The following is an 18,331-nucleotide window of genomic DNA, read 5'->3' as shown; positions in this document are numbered from 1 at the left end:
TCAATATGCCACCTAGGCAGACTTCCTGTGGCTGCCCGCTTACTGTGGGAATCGCGGAAACGAGGCTGCCAAAAAACTGGCCCGAGGTTTAGTTTGCCGGGCTGAGGACAGCCTTGGTCTGGGTTTCTCGAAGGAACGGACGCACATCTTTGCAAAGCTCAGGCGAATACCCCGTTTGGACCGTCGGACATGCCACATTTCTCTTATCTGCGCCGAGCAGAGTCTTCTGGGGATGTTTTGAGACCCCCGCTCACCCATCTCCTCAGCAGTTATCCCGCCATTATGGGACCTCCCTTGCATGCTCGCTGTGCGACGACCGTCAAGCCACACTCTCCCACATCATTTTCAGCTGTCCTGCTGACCCTCCTGCGTAAGGACAGCCACCATTTCAAGCTGGGTCTTGCTGTTGTCGACGGATCTGATATCGCAGCTTGCTGCGGGGACACGGGCTGCTGATGTCGTGAATAAAATGAACATGAAGCTTTGACCTATCGCAGGACCATGCGATATGAGACCCGGAAGGCCCATGAGACCCAGAAGGGTGGAAAATTCACTTTACTTCCATACATGGCTTGCACTGACGCCATAATACGTCACTAGGGGAAATGCGTCGGCCATGTTGGCGACCCAGTTGAACCATTACCCAGTGGCGGCACGGCCGTGGTGCGCTCAGTCGCTTTCGAGCAAGCCCGTGTTGTTTTCCGTGAGTTTGTGAACTCTCTTGGGTAAACATGGGTACTTGTGCTATTGTTGGCTGCTCCAATCGCAGCGACGTCGAAGGGAGGAAGAAACAGCCGACCAGTACGAGTTTTGTTCTCTGCCAAAGGTCATGCAAAACCAATGCGAGGAGACCAGAACCTTGAGCGAGAAGCGTCGCAACTTGTGCTCGGCGCACATCAAACGCACTCAGTTCAATCATAAAAGTCGTAATGTGCGAGTATGCGGCATCCATTTCATAAAAGGTGAGTCAACTCTTGTATTACAATCTCTTTAAGAACAACGCAAAGAGAACGCGCAGACATCAGTGCCGAGTGCGTCCATTTCACTGTTTCAGCGTTGTGCGTGTCATTTTATTTTGTGCCCTTTACGCTGTTTCAGTTAGACTAGGTATGCCTCATTTTTACTCATGTACGGCGACTTTCAAACGAAGACATTCTACAGAAACATGGAAAACTTGTAAACTTGTATCCGCAGGCGAACCATCGAAACTTTTCGACGAAACAAATCCTGATTGGGCCCCGTCTCTCAACCTCGGCTACGGAACCAAGTATGCCGATTCTGCGCGGCACGATCGCAGAAAGAAGCGATATGCACAGAAGCGGCAGACTGATGCTGATGCAGTAAGTTCGGATGAATCGCCGGGCGCCGCTCCAGATTCCCCCCAGCCATCGCAAGAGGAGCAAGTCGACACCGACGAACGTGAGACAGGTTCGTTTTTTATATTTTTTTTTGCGGGAAGGAAATTAAGGGGGGGGGGGGCACAAGTGCTCGTCATAGTCTTAGTTTAAAAGCCCTTGGATTGCAGTTCTGCCTATGTACGGCATGATGCCTAACCATCATAACTTTCTCTGTGGAGCTACTGGTAATGAATTTGCAGAAAATTTCTTTTTTTCTCTAGGAATCTCAATTCGGACTGACATGACAATGGAGGACATAAAGGCGGTGGAGCTGCATTCTGTGACTGTAACGAACAAATTTATGCGCTGCAGAAAGAAAAAGAGCAACTTGAGATGTCCGAAGCCGCACTGAAAAGTTCTGATGCAAAAGTGCGGCTCTACACTAGAATGGCAAACTTTACAATTTTGTTTGCTCTATTCTAAGCTCTCGCAAGCTTTGTCTAACACAACGAAAACAACAACATCTCCAGGTTTCAAGAATTCATTGTATTTATAATGAAGCTGAAACTAAACTTTCAAAAATGCTGATCTTAGCTTTCGCTTTATCGTTTCAGAGGCAACAGTATCTCGTATCTTGAACAAATGGTTGCATGTGGCATATTGCGGGCTTAAAGATGAAATTGTCTGGCCAACACGAAACGCCTTGCAGCAGACTATGCCACATGCATTCTATGATTCATTCGGCAGCAGTGTGGCATAATTTTTGACTGCTTCGAAATAAAAATAGTAAGGCCGTCTTCATACCTTCCAAGGTGTGAAACATGGTCTCAGCTAGTATGAAGGTAGCAATACGGCGAAGTACTTAATTGGTATTGCTCCGCAGGGTGTTGTTACCTTTATATCTGAAGGTTAAGGGGAGGGTTAGGAGGGGGGGGGGGGCTGAACAAGCGACAAAAACAACACTGAACACTGTGGATGTTTGGACCATCTGGTACCTGGAGATGTGGTTCTTGCGAACCGAGGGTTCAACGTGAGTGAAAGCATTGGTTTTTATTGTGCCAGACTCCATGTGCCAGCCTACATCAAAGGGAAGAAATAGCTCTTAGCCGAAGTGCAAAGTACAAGAAAGCTAGCAAATGTGCGCATACACGTTGAGAGTAATTGGACTGATAAGAAATAAGTTTATTATTTTAAAGTGGGTCGTGCCCATCGATTTTGTTGTGTGTCGGCCAGGAGACAAAGCCACTCCTCTCGACAAAATAGTAACTGTTTGTTGCGTATTATCAAATCTGTGCTCGTCAATTGTTACAGCCCTGAAAGACAATGCAGAAGAGCACGTCCCTAGTGAGTGATGGAAAATCTTGTTTCAGTGCGTTTCAAAAAGCACTGAACTTTGCATCAGTTCTTTGCATTCATTATGACTGTATTGTGCTTGGCTGCTGAACCGAAAGCTTAGTATTTTGGCCCTTTGCAATCTGGACAAAACCATTGGGCAGTTTTTGGGGCTCTATTGAGTCCAACACAAGAAAAATTAAACCTTTGTAGTGGCACGCTTCGTTGTCGCAATCAACCATTTTTCCAGTTTTCGGCCCATCGCAGAAGCAGTAGGCATCCTCTTTCGAAGAGTTTGTTCCTGGGCCTGCGTGCTGCTTCGTAAAGTACTTACTAAACAGTTCGAGTAGAATTGTATGGATGAAAAATTTCTTTGCAGAAGCCAGCATGTCTTCGCAAAACTGCTTTTGCTTGCCAATTTGCTCCACATGTAACGTCGGGTGCCTACACAACAAGTCACACCACTCAACATCACACACGGCCATCTGCGTCTGGGCCTGATAGAAAATAGCATGTTGTTGTCGTACTTTCAAGACACCATCGACAAGTTCAAGGCATGAACTTGGAGTGGCCATTTCTGCAGGATTTTTCCCTTCCCTAAGTGAATAGGGGCACTTCCACGACTCCTTTTTTGCAACATGTACAGGTAACACGAGAGTCGGGCGTGGCTCCAACAAAAAGATGGGTAGTGCTTATGTGAAGCCCTGACTTGGAGCACTGGAAAGAATCGTGCTTTTGAACTTCGCTGCCTTGATATGCCTTTAAGGCCTGGGGCTCATTTTTGATACCCCACGTGATGATGAGCGTATGTAAAGACTGTTTCTCCATGTAGCCTAATAATTTTAAAAGTGATATGTTTGGTTTTCCTATGGTAGTGTAGCAGACACGCTTCATAACAGATGCAGTCAGCCTTCCTTCTCAGTAAGAACGCCAGGCTGGGGACCTGCTTTGTTGTCTTGTAGAGGACTCAACCTCTTTTGCAGTCTCCTCATTTATTTGAAGGCTTGGGAGGATGTCATTTTTATTCACTCTTTCATGAATTGTTAAGCACCTATATGTTCAGCCTACAAATACGCATGCGACCCGTTTTTTTCACAATGTGTTCAAGAACCCTTTTTTTCATCGAACGATACGTTCTAGGGACGCGTTGGATGCGCATACTGTCGAATGTTCGTCTCTCGGCGAAGAATGATTTGCATATGTATAGCCTAATCTATGCTTGCTTTTGTGTGCTGTCATTGCTTTTCGTACAAGCTTTATTTGATGGTACAGCTTGTGTACAGCTTTGTGTTTTGATGTTTCCTTATCGTTCCAAGCCGAATCCTTTCCTTTTAATTTTGAGCTCGTTTGTAGACATCTGTTATCTAGTAATTAACTTCCATTAAAAATGCTGTTTTTTTAAAACCTCTCCTTGGTTCTGTATTTCGGCCATGTTGAGACGGCAAAGTCATAATGTCAAGGCAAGATATGTCGTGTCTGGCGTTTACTCTGATGGTGAACAGAGACGCGTGCCGGAGGCGGCGCTGCGAGATGATGACGATGGTATGCACAAGATAAAGAAGAAGATCTATGGAAGGCTCACACAATCCGCCCGGGGTGTCAGAAGCGACCAGCCTGGCCGCTCTTAAGCAACCGATGCAACGCGGCGCACAAATGACTTTAAACGAGAAACATGAACGATTTCAGTGCCACGGTGGCGTCGATCGGCTGGGGGATCAAGAGATGTGACTCGGTAGTTCACTGGGGAAGTTTGGCCGATGACCTTGTGGAACCAAGGTAGCGGTGGTTAACTTTCTTACTAGGGCCAGGAGTGCGCAGTGGTCTGTAAAGTAGTACTTCGTCACCGGGACGGAAAGAGACCACGTGATCAAAGTCGTAGTGGCTCTTGCGGTCTTCATTGCAGACTTCTGTGTTGAGGCGAGCAAGGTAATGGCATCTAGTCACACGGGATAAGAAATTGACAGGTACTGATGTGGAGGAATGGTCGGGCGAAGAGAAGAAAAAAACTGTCGAGAATTGTGGGTGGGAGGACTGCCATAAACGAGGAAAAATAGAGTGACCGGTAGTCCGCTGTACTGCTGCATTATATTCGGATGTGACGAAAGGCAGAATTAAGTTCAAATGTCGATGATTTCGTGTGATATACGTGGAGGGCATATGCGATAAAGTGCGATGAAATCGCTCAGTCAGACAGTTAGTCTAGGGATGATAGCGTGGTGTTGCCTTAAGGAGGGTAGATGATGCGTGAACAACTTCGGCAGCGACTGTCAATAACACGGTCGTCTCGCGGTGGCTTAGGAGCCCGGACGATCGCCATGACGCAATACAAGAGATCGCAAAAAGAAATTAACAACCTCTTGAGCCGAGCCAGTGAGCACAGGTGCTGTCTCGGCGTTGCGCATAAGGTGGTCGGCAACTGTGATGACCCAGTAGTTGCCCGAACGGAGAGAGGCAGGCGACCATATAAGTCGATGCCGAGTACTCGAATGGCGTGACGGGACAGGGAAGGGGTTGTAGGATGCCAGCGAGTGGGGAAGTCGGCCGTTTGCAACGTTGGTTCAGGGGCAGAAAGCGACGTATTTAGCTACGCTAGAGGAGGGGCCAGGCTAAACTAATCGTCTCTTAGGTGACCTGCACTAGCCTCATCGTGGAGCGCTGCTTGTATACGTTGGTGAAGCACACGCGGCACGACTGGGATCCAGCGCGTTCCATCAGCGCAATACACGTAGCTGCGTAGGATGCCATCGGCGGAGCGTAGCAATGGCTGGATTCGAAGCGCCGACCAGGTGGTCGATGATGGGACGGCAGTGCTGCGAGCGGAGAGTGTGTTTGTTCTCAAAGTCGTCGAAACTTGTGTTATGCTCTGCTCAGAAGTGGAAATACATTGCTTTGTAAAACAGCAGACTGATTCCGAAAGTGGGCAGCGAGAAACAGCGTCGGCATCTTGATGTTGGCGACCCGATTTATAACTGTCGAGATGGTACTGTTGAAAGCGTAGAATCCAACAGCCAATCCGGCCTGTCATATGTTTAAGCGAATACAACCAGCGAATAGCATGGTAATCGGTCACAACTGTGAATGGACGAACATATCAGTGGGCGTGGCGGAACTGCAAGGATGCAGCCCAAACGGTTTCTTTAGCATGTACAGGCTGTGCTGGATTTGCTGCTCGCGCCGTTCGGACCGACGTCAAGCATCTTAGCGTTGGACCTAGTGTCTTTCCACTTGATTTTGCAGCGGTTCAGAATGATACAGCCTTACTCGACACGATCATCTATGTGGCGCCATCTGGAACCACACTATCAGCGACGGAAACGGGAAAGAGGGGGATCATCACTGCCGTCACGCGGCTGCGGCATAAAGAGAGGCCACAGCGGATCTGCAACCAGTGGACACGGCGGCACTGCAAGGATGAAGTCCAACCCATTTTTTACCAGGTACAGGGTACGCTGGGCTTGCTGCTCGCGCCGTTCGGACCGACGTCAAGCATCTTAGCGTTGGAACTGCTGTCTCTTCCGTTCGATTCTAGAGCGGTGGTACAGAATTATACAGACTTACGCGATAAGATAATCTATCCGGCGCCACCTGGAACCACACTATCAGCGACAGAAAGGGAGGGGGGGATCATCATTGCTGTCACGCGGCTACGGCATAAAGAGCGGCCACAGCGGATCTGCAACGAGTGGGCACGGCGGCACCGCAAGGATCTAATCCAACCCTTTTCTTTACCATGTACAGTCGAGCGCGATCTGAAGGTTATCGCGCGAGCGTCGACCAGCCTTGCACTCCAGGCACCTGGCGGCCGGGTTTGGAACAGGAAAAATCATGATTTCGCACTCTTCTCTCCCTCGTTCGCTGTTCCATGCAACAACCATCACTCCCGCGACATACTCACCGCCCTTTCTCTCTATTCTAAGCTTTCTATTTGTTGCGATAAAGTGTCCAAGTTCAGATAATACCGAAGAATACGTCGTGCTCACAACGATAACTGCCTGTTAGTAGAACCAAACGAAAAAAAAAATGAAAGTGATGTCCCATCAGGGAGGGACGGCTACTAAAGGAACAGCAAAAAGAGTGAGGGAAGCTGGCTTGATACCTCCCTCGCCTCGGCAGAGAATTCTGGGCCATGGCGCTGTTCATGTCCCCGGTCGACGCTCGCGCGATAACCTTCAAATCGCGCTCGACTGTACAGGTGAGAAAACGCAATGAAAATTCCTTGTTTTGCTACCGGGCGGTGACATCGAAACATATTCTGGCCCAGGTGATGAATCGATTGCGGAGCAGTTGTAGGCTATTGCGAAAGATATTCAAGAAATAGAAGAAGTAAAACGACAACGAACCGAAAACTTGCCGTGATCGACACAAAGCTAGAGGGCATGGGCCTACTTGAGAAAAAGGTGTCTGAATGCAATTAAAAAATAACTAAGCTCGAACAGAACGTTTCATACCTGTCGAAAAAGGATGATCTCGGAAACACAGGCTGCAGGTCTAATATCATCGGCTATGGTCTGAAAGAGCAAGAGATCGATTTGGCGGAAAGTCTACAAGAAACTGTAACCAGGGATATTATTCGTATACATATTGCAGGTTAAAATATCAGGCACTGAAAGGAGTCTCCGCCTGGGACGAGGAAGAGATTTTGACAAATCCTACAACAGGCCAGTAATATTGAAGCTTCTCGACTATAGGGATAAAGCGAGAATTTTTAAATGCTGCTCAAAGCTGAAAGGCTCCGCATACTTCATTACTGAAGATTTCTCACACTCGTTTAGGGAACTTAGAAACTTTCGGACGTGACAAAAGAAAACCGGGACCGAAAAGAGTAGGTGTACCTAATTTACGATAAATTAAGCATTAATGGCCAATATTTGCAAATTGGAAGAGGAGCTTAATGGAATGGTAGAAGTGGAAAAAGAAATCGGAGGAAAAGAAAAGAAAACCAGAAATCAAGCAATGCATTTAAACGAACAACGCGCTGACACTACCGATAACCCTTTTGAATGTAAAGAACGTAGCCTTATCAATAAGGTCGAGGTGCAGGTAACTGTGTCCTTCTCCCATTAAGTCATGATATCGCTACTATCAATCACCGATATCTGGTTGCATTCGGTTGTTTGAGATTACGAAATCGTCCCTCCGGGGTATGCAATTATTCGCAAAAAGAGGGAGACTAGAGGCGAGGGCGTGCTCTGCTGTTAAAAGAAGACTCGCTTTATTCGTTAATGCCCGATGTTCCAGACCTTGAAGCTGTATGGGGCAAATTATATTTAAAACACATTTGTTTCAACGTAAGTGCAGTATACAGGCCCCCAAATGCTGAAATCATAGGGTGAGGGTTCAGGCTAGTGGGTACACAGACACCGCTAGAACTGTGTCTGTCCCTTGTGTTCTTGCTGCGCTATGGAAAATAAATGAAATCACCTATCTAGATTCTTTATTCGACTACATGCATAGGGGCGTATACGGTTCCATGATCGCGCTAGTGGGTGCTTTAAACTGTCCAGGTGTTAATTGGCAGTCTTTAAGTACTGTATATACAGTCAGTGATGCTATGGTGTATTCCTTGTTTATATTTGATCTTAGGCAAATTGTCGAGGAGCCTACTGAGACTCAAATCAATCAACATCTAGTTCTACACTGAACAGCCTTTCATAAAAGATGACTGTACAATAGAAGACTCAGATGGACTCCCTAACCACGAGATGGTGTTCTGCTCACTACGTTTGCCAAACTTGGCCCGTCTGCATTGTCGAAAGAAATATATACGCGCATTAACAGAACCATTGACGCGGCGGTTATGACTTATCTCGCATACGAATATAACGACTTTTTAAATTTATTCACCCAGGGAAGTACAACTGGCGATGCTTTGTGGCTCCAGTTTTAAACCACATGATACATTGCATTCTATCTTCATTCCGCTGATATTTAAATCTATGTATTACCCGGGAAATAATTCACATGAACCGCAAAACTAAAAGACTACAAAAAAGAAACAGGCAAATTGCACACTCACAACCAAAAACGCTTTTCCACAACTACGCTCAGATGCTTTATCAAAGAATCGCCGAGCAAATTTTGGAACTACATCAGTGATAGAGTGCATATGGGTGCTGTGATGTGGACGAAAAAAACAAGAACAGGCTGACTGCATATATGCGCAGATATAGTTAAGATATATATATATATCTATATACCTATTTCATATATCTATATAGATATCTATATATATCATATATAATTAACCAGTTATACCAGCTAAAACTTGCTACATATATCAGTAACCGAAGTATACTAAGTCCACCTAGCATATCCAGCTTGCGCTTGCCCAGTAATACACGGTACGACATGAGACAGCTTGTTCAAACTGTCTGCTGTGGAAAAACTGAGCGGCGGTCTGGGGAAGAGGACCGGCGTCGGGATACATGGGCCCAATTTGGTTCAGACGAGGATACCTGCGGCGGAGAGGACTGACAAGGTGGGTTGAGAATAGGCCGGCGCTGATAACATGAAATAAGGTTACTTTCGAAGGTGTCGTAACCACGGCGCTCGTTCTGAAGACTTCGACGACAGGAGCGGGATATATCCTCGAATTCGACAATAGTAGCACACTGGATGGGAGGGGCGCCAAGGTGCGTAATAAGATGGCACAGGTTGAGCCACCGCCATGATATTGATGTGGTTGTAGGGCAGTGCTGATCGGGGTGGGGGAATAGAAAAAGGGGGTGCAGCAACGTGAGTGTACGTCGGCGCCGGGTGTGGTGCAGAAGGGTTGGATGCGATAGGGCGGGTGATTGTTGCTTTTTTAATGAGGTTGCGAAGGCCGGCGTCACTAGAAGGTGGAAAAGAATGATCGCACTCGTGCCGGCAGAAAGGGCTGAGGGCTTGGAGCTCCTGGCAGATTATCGCTCGAATTAGTGCCCGTAGATCGAGGTCAGCAGAACTGGGTTCAGTAGTGAAACCGTGCTGCAGTCGGGAGGACTGTAGTTGGTCGAGGCGTTGGTAGGTGGTTGAAAGTGAGTGAACACTTGAAGGATTCTGGGCAACTAGGGCGTTAAAAGCTACAGAATCGATTCCTTTGATGGCGTGTACGCATTCAGGTTCCGACATGGCGGTACTATAACGCCGGAAAAGTGCAAGGACATGCTCTATGTAAGACGCATATGATTCATCGGGACCTTGAATGAGGGACGCGAGCTGTTTCTTCGCGACCTCAGCCTCAACAGCCGCGCCAGCAAAGTATTCTCAGAACTGCTGTTTTAAGGTAGATCAGTTAGTGATTTGAGGTTCGCGGCTGATGAACCAGTTCCTGTCGACCTCAGTGCGGTAGGAAGAAACGTTGAGAAATTTTAAAGCATCGCCCGACCGGTTGCAAGCCCTGCAGCGCTCATAGGTATCGAGCCATTCATCCACGTCTTTGTCGCGACGACCAGCGAACAGCGGCGAGTTGCGGTGTCGTGGGGGCCCAGTCGTAGTGGGCGGTGTAGCCGAGGTAGAGGGTCCAACCAGGCTGGAGCTGCTCTCGGTTGACATGACGATGATGGAAGTTACCAAACGGCGACCGGAATGTAGCTCCAGCGAGAGGCAGGGCACAAGGCAGCAAAGGGATCGAGTTCCACCTCCACCACTTGTGAAAGAAGACCTGAACGAGACGGCAAAGTTGTGATGGCAAGGTAAGGATATGCTTTGTCGCGTTTATTCTGATGACGAACCGAGGCACGTAGAGGAGGCGGCGCCACGAGAGGATGACAATGGTATGCACAAGTGAATGAATGAAATCTTTTATTAGTGGAGGAAGGCCTGAGGCCGTATTTAGAGGTATGAAGAATGATGGGGAATTACAGCCGTGAGGTAATAGTTCAACTCGAAGACATAAGGGCACAAGTCGCAGTCAAGCTCAGAGAAATCCACTAAGCAGGGTGAGAAGCCCCACCTCACACTGCTCGTATAAGGCCTCTTCGTCTACCACAGAAAGAAAGGTCGTCCTTAATGCTGTGAAGCCCGAGAGAAACAAGTTGATTAAAAGCGATAGCATCTACAGGTGTGCCACGTGTGGTAACATAGGCGTCTCTGCCTCGATCAGAGAAGGAGCAGTGCCATATTAGATGAAATAGGTGCAGTTTGCATTAAAGTGGCAGCACGGGTGTCTCAGTTAGCTGCAGTCTTGATAAATCAGTGGTATCAATTGCAGGCCATTGTGGAGAATGTGAGGAGTGTAGGCAGCATTAACACAAAGCCTATTAATGAAGTCTTCTAAAGCTCGGTAGAGCTTGCAGGTGTCAGCGACAAAGCCCGAGGGGTGGTGTCATGACGTCGAAGGTGACTCGCGCTTATGAGGTGGTTCAATCGAAAATGGTGGATGGCGATGCTCTTCTGATCGCATGTAGCTTCTAGAGCCATGCACGAGATGTCTCCTCAACAGGGTTCAGCGGAGGAGTAGAAGTTAGCAGACGTTCCCTGACCGTTTGATGAGTGGGCTGATTCCCTGTGGCAACATCAGTGGGGCCTGGAGTCCATACGACACGAATGGAATAGCCATAAAACATGAATACAGTGCGATGCAGTTTGTTCGCGATTAGGTTGGTAGTAGTAGGTTCATTGAGGTTAAGTGTGGCGGCATGGCAGCCTGTGTTGAGTATGATTTGGGGTGATGTTCGGCCTATGGCTGGTATAGGGTTCGACAGTAGGTATTTTAGCACATCAGAGAGCCTCAGAAGCTCATCGTCGGTCGGAGTAATCCATGGGGCGTAACAAGTGTGAGAATTGTTGAAAGACGGGTACTCTGGGAAAATTCAGAATGTTGCTATTACGTTTTTGTTTTAGAAATGCGTCCACATAAATGTCCATTCTGTCATCACCTTAAGCTGAAGTTATCTGTTTTACTGCAATGCGACGTTGTAGCAGGCGGTCACGTGCAATTGCTCGGCACCAAAGTGAGTCCATGTATGGATGTTGCCATGGGAATGTCCCTCTGAAATCGGTGGGAACAGGAACACGACGATCCCAGTGGTCGAGTACAATCCCTTGTTTAGTGTGAGAGCGATGTTCGTTATGTCGTTGGCATGCCTCGCGAAGAATATCTAAGAGCGGTGGTAATGGAGTGGATGCTTCGAGGACTGACAGGGAGGTGTGGCGGGGGAGGCCGTTCATTGTGTGTAAAGCTGCTGGAAACATTCTGAAGAGTGGCTGCATCACACATGGTAAAGTTGTATACCGGCTCTCCCTAGGTAAGTTTAAGAGAGCACGTTGTTGGGCTAATCGGTCATACATACTTAAAAAAGGGAATTGCGCTGAAAAAAGACACGGACGAGGAGAGGACATAGATTGCGCCCGTCCATGTCCTCTCCTCTTCCGTGTCTTTTTTCAGCGCAATTCCCTTTTTTAACTAGGTAAGTTTGTTGATTGCCGCAGCTAGAGGGAGTGTATGGCAAGCTGTGTGGTTGGCCCCATCATATGTATTTGACATACGTGTAAAAAGATGAAGCTTCTCCTTCCATTGGCCCTTAGTACTTTAACCCATGCTCCAGACCTGTTAGTGCTGGGGACAGCGACTTAAAGAAGCCGGATAGTGCTTCGCTTAGATGTCGACATATGATCTCATAGAGCTGATACTGTGGCGTACTGAGGCCTCCAGTTGCGTTAAACTCAGTTTTTCGAGGTGAAAGCTGGAGCTAGGCTAGCAAGGGAGCATTCGAGACTATTGATAGCAGCCTGGAATTCAGTTTGCATGTCTTCTGAAGAATGTAGTCTACTGCATCAGTCCAAATAGCGATATCATCTGCATAAATAACGAATCTAGCAGATGTGTCATGTTCGTGGGTTCGAGCCACGCGGGCCACGGCGATATTACACAGGACGGGTCCAAGGATAGAGCCCTCAAGGACAAAACTGTCAAGGTAGGAAGTGGGTGAAAGATTATTTCCAGTATATCGAAGACGAATTAGTCGATTGTGTAGGAATTCGCGAATCCATCGCATAACCCGACGACTGAAATATGCCACAGTAAGGTCTTCGAGTATGACGTTCTAGTTCACGTTATCCAACGCGTTTTTCACGTCAACGGCTGATATATAATATGGAGTGTGCGCATGGGATGCTCGATTTATCACACGACTAGTCATATATAGGCAATCGTGCTTTCCCTGATGTGGGCGGTAACCAGATTGAGAGGGGTGCAGGCCGGTTGTAGCGTACTGGAGATGATACTGCATGCGACTGCAGATCAAGCATTCTATTAGTTTGTGCAGGGGTGAAGTGAGTGCTATAGGCCGAAGGTTTACAATCACTGCAGGATCCTTACCCTGCGTAGGAATCGGATTGATTATTGTGAGTTTTAGGTGATCCGGAACTGCACTTACAGCCCAAGATACGCTGATAACTTTAAGAAGCTTGATACGCGTGAGGTCGTCCTTGGCCGTGGCCAGGTGCCGATTGGAATGCACCTTGCGCTAATGCGGTCTAAATTTCGGCGAATGTGAAAGGTAGGTCGAGGTCGTCATTGGCCGTTGCGATATCAGGGGCAGCAAGAAGTCCTATTGGTGCGGTGGAGGTGTGAGGGCACAATGTCGATATCACCTCTCGTTCAACGTCTTCTGGCGAGAACACAAATGAGAGTTCTTCAAGTACAGCCACATGGCGCTTGCTTGGGCCGGCCATAGAGCGATATGTACGCCAAAGTGCGACAAGCCAGTTTCGTGTCCTAATTTCTCGCATTTAGCATAAGATTGCCCTGATTCAAGCTGAAGCTGATAATTATGGATCGCCTTATATTGGCGATGTATGGTCAAGAGGTCCTTGTGATGGCGCCCGCGGGATCAGAAGCGGGAAGTGAGCGTGACCACTCGTTGCCACTGGTTGCGAAGATGATGGTCGCGATACCGGGTATCCGATTCACAAGGTATGTTTTGTTGCGATGCCTTTAGAGCCGACGTTAGTTCGATAGAAAGGTCAGAGAGGGAGGCGAACGTTATCGTAGATGTAGGACGCCGAAAGCGGCTCTAATCGATAACGGGGAGTGGTTTTTTGGAGAAGCTGTTTTCCATTTAGTCGGTGAAGATGGGGTAATGATCGCTACCCCAGGTGGTGCCTGGGAAAGACCCATGTTTAACAAATGCGTGGATAGAAAGGCTAAGGTGGGGAATGTGTCAGTTTGTTGTTAATGAAGTTACTCGGTTCGTTACAAAAGGAAACGTTTGCAAATTCAATGGATTCAATAAGATTTGCCCCCCCCCCCCCCCTGGTGTCGGCTTTGCTGTAACCCCGTAGGGGGTGATGTGCAATGAAGTCTCCTCCGACCCGTAGCGGGGCGGGGCGCCTGCCCGAGAGTTAAGTGAAATAAAGTGAAAGAACAAGAGCCATGAAATGCTCACAATATCCATTGCTTTTGCTCTCTTTGTTCGATTGTATTATTTTTTCTTACCCGTGTAGCTATTTTGCTGTGTTATTCTGTTATTTTTTCACCCGCTGTATAATTTGTCCGCCCACTCCTGGCGAAGACCTTGCGTACAATTGGCAGTACATGTTAAATAAATAAATAAATAAATAAATAAATAAATAAATAAATAAATAAATAAATAAATAAATAAATAAATAAATAAATAAATAAATAAATAAATAAATAAATAAATAAATAAATAAATAAATAAATAAATAAATAAACTTTTTTAAAACCAACGGAAAATTCATTTCTATTGAGAAAAATTGTCCGTTATACCACGTTTTCTGTTCTTCGGTTTTCTGTCAGCTCGCAGGTTTTTCCTTTGCCGCTAACAACAAATCTGTATTCTGTATATTTTCCTTTTTTCATTCCACTATTGTTTCACATGTATCTCTGCGTTAAAAAAAATTACGTGTAGTTCGTCTTTCTGCAGTTAAAATGAATTTGAAGGTGAAAGATTCACTGACACCATCACGCTACAATTGTCTGTCGGTGTTGGCAACGTATAGTCGATGAAACCCATGAAGTTGGCAGTGGAATCGCATTTGTATAGCCACTGATGAGATATGTTTATAAAGAAAATTTATCGTGGACAAATAACAGTGAAACAACGGGTACAAGGTATTCGCCAGTGATAAAGAAAGAAATAATGGTATATTAAGTTCGCGGCAGTTGACTTTTAAAACAGCACTGCGCTAATCATTTGCACATGGAAGGAAGAACCAGCGCAATACAAAGAGATCGAGGAACTCAGAAAGTCATCAGCTGCCCGAAGGCATGCTATTGCACACTTCACACTGCTCTCCGGAGTCTCCGGCCGCCCAGCACCTCTATACTTGTCGGTCAGTGGTCCGTAGGGGTGAGATGGTGACAGGTGAAAAGGAGAAATTCAAAGAAAACGTTTTGAAACAATGTGCTATTATTTGAACAAAAACACAAAGTTCTTATTACAGAGTCAGAAAGCAACACACTGCGCTACCATACCAATTTACATGCGACAAAGGGGTTGCTTCGTGACGCGGTGAACCACAGGTTTAAAATACAGGCGCATGCAGTTCAGTGTCTGTTCAATGCAACAAACAAGCAGTTTCGGAGCTCACACAAAGGTAAAAACCTGGTACAATCTTCACAGATGATGAGCCAGCGCCCTGCTGGGATGTTATGCTTCCTGCTATACACACGGCCCAACAAACACACTTGAACTAAGGCAATGCCACAATAGCCTCAAGACTTACAAACTATTAAAGAACCCGCCATTCGCCTAGGATGCGTACGTTACTAAGGATTAGCGAGTTTTCCCACTTGGATGCGACAGTTAACCTACCATGCGGTCCATTTGAGTGCTGCTATCTCCTTTCTTATCTGTATGGGGCAGGTTGCATCCTCATCCTAAGTAATGCATCCTCACTAAGAAGAGTAAGCTGTGCATCAATAACGCACCGCATTAACACCGCCAGCTTGGTCATAAAGGGTTGCATGAATCGAAACGGTGTCAGCACCTGTGTAGCCACATTGCAGTACTCCCAAAGAAGGAGCGTGATCGCGATATTCAGGAGTTGCTCAAATGCTCCCAACGCTCCCCATGGTGTGGTTACCCTCGACAAGGACACATAGAACGGCCGCGCAGCCAAGCGGTGAAGCGTGCGCCCCCCTGTAGTAAGAAGCCTTTAACCTCGCGTTTTGGGCTCACAATGTACTCATTGTCACTACTAATGAACGTCCACGTGTCGCCATCAATTTATGCTTTTCAGTATCAAAAGTTTGACGCGCCCACTCTTCAGGAAGTGCTTCGCGGGTGTCGCATCCTATTTCGTTTTACATTTTGCATGCATCTGCTATTCAAGCCATAATAATTTTGCGATAGGAAACTGAACAGACGGCATATATGCCTCCAGCTGTTTGCCTTCCAACCAAGCCCTGGAAAACAAAGAGAGAGAGAGAGAGAGAGAGAGAAAGAGAGAGAGAAAGCTTTATTAAGGCCAGAACTTATCCGCCACCCTCCACTTTGCTGCCAGTTCTATCTCTGGAGGTGTGGAAAGCCATGCTGCACTGCTCCGACCTGGACGTCCAGGCCCGGGCCACCGAGTAGGCCGAAGAGTTCACTGCCAGGACGCAACTGGCGGTCACCTGGCGTGGCCAACAATCTCCCTAACCTTTCACCCTTAAAATCGATAAAAATATAGGTTTTGCTAATCATCCATCAGATCAGGTGTGAAATATTCAAGCCAGGCTGGCAGCCTTCTCAGTCCAGGAAGCTTTGGACCCCCGCCCTATGCCTAGTACATAATTACATTTTTTTTACGTGAACTGATTTTAGTAACCGACATAAAATATATATTATCTGTGCGGGAACAAAACGTGTATTCAAAGCTGCCCGTAATTCCCCCCACTTCTGTTACATTGTTACCAGCACGTGACAGGAATTCGAACCGATGATCTGTACCACGAAATGCATGCTTTGAAACCAAGTGCTCGGAGAATACGACTCCCAGAAGCCATGTAAAATGTCGCAGTCTACATGGAATGGGCAGATACGCACACACACACCGAATACAGCACAAGCAGAACGAACTTGAATAGTTCATTGAAAACCTCACCGGAAAACATATCCACGGGTATGTAATGCCATCACATTCATTCATGCAAGCAGTGTTATTTTTTCCTTTCAGCTTTTTTTTTAATGTCTCAGCTCGCATCTGGCTGCTCTAGGCACTGTTACTCAGCCGGAGTGATTTGATAAGCATCGTGAACACTTCTTGATTCATCCTTTAAAAGCAACAACTTCTACCAAGACCGACTTAAAAGCCCGATATATATGCAGTGAGGTGCTACATTGATTCATGGTAACGCTTTAGACACATTTTGAGACTCCTTCGCTAAGTGGAAGCGTAAACAGCGGTCGTTTTAAAACCAAACAGCACGCGAATCTGGTGGGAGAAGCGGCTTCCCGACTGCAGGTTTGGTTACCCCAGGGAGGCTAATTAATGGGAGGCGACTGCAGTAGTTGATTGAGAAGCGACTGAGAAGCTAAACAGACACCGTTTTCCAAATGCGATTTAGTGTTTCCTCATGCACTAAATTGCGTCTAAAGTGAGAGCACTAAGAGAAAGCTCGGCCACGTGGCTTTGGGGGATCATGGTGTCATACATGATGGGCCAGGTGGTGAACTACATTGTTTGGGTGGTCACGTGGTAGCAAAGGAATTATTTGCAATGCTGTAGCTACGATCACGTGACTTGGCCGATAAATCTGAGAGCGACGGCCAAACGGACAAAAAGTGCAAGTAGCAAGAGCTTATGTTCTTAAAAATGGCCGGAGTTCAAGCATGTGATGTACCGTCTTTGCCAAAAATAACCAGGCTGCTATGACGGCTGCCGGAGCAAGCGCGCGGCCGTGTGACGGCGTTACGCTCGCTGTGGCTTATCGGTGCTCGTCAGTTCCGAGGGTACAACAGCTGACGTAACTTCGCACCCTCACTCTCGCCCGTTGGATGATAAAAACTAGGCGCGTATGATGTGTGGGCTGCGGTTTCGCGTGTGCGAAGCCTGGTTGTGCCCAGCTAGGGCGCTCGTTATAGTGATGTGGCTATTCGCTCTTCTCGGCAACAGCCCTGACGCCGATATTATAAGTCGCGTTTCTTGCTGTATAATTATACGTGCTTGTGTTCTGTAATCCGCTGCTGAAACGTACCAGCACAATTGCGCTGTCCAGCGTGTTTGATGCACCTGTAAAATTGAGAATGATGACACACCTCGAAATTTCAATCTGCCTTCTCCGTGGTGCCTTGCGTACTTCAGTTTAAGGCCATGACTCCGGTACAAAGATATGGGAAAGCTTGTTAACCCTTTCAAGCCACCTTATCTCTCTTTTAGGCTTGCAAAATTGTGTTAACCCCTTGGGAAGGCTGTGTATAAATAAATGCAATGATTGATTATAACAAATTCTTGCATTTGCTTGTAGTAAGTTTTGTTTTAAGTAACGAACTATAATGAAACCTTTCTCACGCTTAGCCATTAGATGCATATGATTACTTTCTCGTTTGCGGAACCCTTATTCCAGGGCAACACTGTCAGGCAAACCTAGCATATATTCGTCCTAAAAACGAACAACCAGAGCTCACCGTATCTACTATCACCTGCCTTTCTGTTTTCTACAGTTGCCGAGTAGAGTGAATAGGCCCGTCGCATACTGAGCGCCCTCGCTGGGCACAACCAGGCTTCGCATG

General features: G+C 46.9%; 1 pseudogene; it reads left to right on the top strand.

Moving 5' to 3' along the window:
- Positions 1-1,638: 1,638 nt before the first annotated feature.
- LOC146170679 (uncharacterized) lies at positions 1,639-2,436 on the top strand (annotated as a pseudogene).
- The last annotated feature ends 15,895 nt before the right edge of the window (positions 2,437-18,331 follow it).

Source organism: Amblyomma maculatum, unplaced genomic scaffold (assembly GCF_055883805.1).
Source record: "Amblyomma maculatum isolate TAMU_Amacu unplaced genomic scaffold, ASM5588380v1 scaffold_78, whole genome shotgun sequence".
In the NCBI taxonomy this organism is placed as follows: domain Eukaryota; kingdom Metazoa; phylum Arthropoda; class Arachnida; order Ixodida; family Ixodidae; genus Amblyomma; species Amblyomma maculatum.
This window is presented reverse-complemented; position numbering and strand designations above follow the sequence as displayed.